Source organism: Leptodactylus fuscus, chromosome 8, assembly GCF_031893055.1.
Source record: "Leptodactylus fuscus isolate aLepFus1 chromosome 8, aLepFus1.hap2, whole genome shotgun sequence".
In the NCBI taxonomy this organism is placed as follows: Eukaryota; Metazoa; Chordata; class Amphibia; order Anura; family Leptodactylidae; genus Leptodactylus; species Leptodactylus fuscus.
In genome coordinates, this window is record NC_134272.1 from 97,924,117 (window position 1) to 97,924,800 (window position 684).

General features: G+C 56.4%; 1 protein-coding gene across 1 annotated transcript in view; it reads right to left on the bottom strand.

The window, feature by feature from the left end:
• Window positions 1–260, bottom strand: part of SLC35F5 (solute carrier family 35 member F5) — a 193,669-nt gene extending 193,409 nt beyond the window's left edge. Inside the window, exon 1 of the mRNA XM_075285927.1 lies at window positions 161–260. The gene's annotated coding sequence lies outside the window, so the exon portion shown is untranslated. The remainder of the gene's footprint in view (window positions 1–160) is intronic.
• Between the last annotated feature and the right edge of the window lie 424 nt (window positions 261–684).

Consider the following 684-nt stretch of genomic DNA (forward strand, 5'->3'; position numbering starts at 1 on the left):
TATACAGTACAGGTGACAGGTCTATGGGGTGTATATATATATAGTATAGGTGACTGGTCTATGAGGTGTATATATATATAGTACAGGTGACAGGTCTATGGGGTGTATATACAGTACAGGTGACAGGTATACACGCTAGCAGTATACAGGGGCCTCTCACCTGGCCTCGGGAAGGTGCCGGTATTGGCCCGGTATATGCTCGGTACAGGCTCCGCCCCCTCCGCCGCTTTGGCTCTCCCGGAGCTTTTGACACTTCCGGTAATTTCTCCGGCCGCATAACCTCGCGAGCATTCATCGAGTCCGGGAGAGACGCATGCGCAAGACTGAGGGAGCGAGAGGTTGGTCAGGCGCAGAGATTGCAGGTGCCGGCGGGCAGGGGGCGGTAGTGAGAGGACAATGTCTGGACAGGTTTATGTATTAGTGATGTGTCCAGAGTAGAGGTGGTCGTGTGTACATCACTATGTGGGGTATGTGCATGGCTGTGGGGGCATCTTGGGGCTGTGGGGGGGGTAAGTGTATGGCTGTGGGGGCATCTTGGGGCTGTGGGGGGGTAAGTGTATGGCTGTGGGGGCATCTTGGGGCTGTGGGGGGGTAAGTGTATGGCTGTGGGGGCATCTTGGGGGCTGTGGGGGGGTAAGTGTATGGCTGTGGGGGCATCTTGGGGGCTGTGGGGGGGTAAGTGTA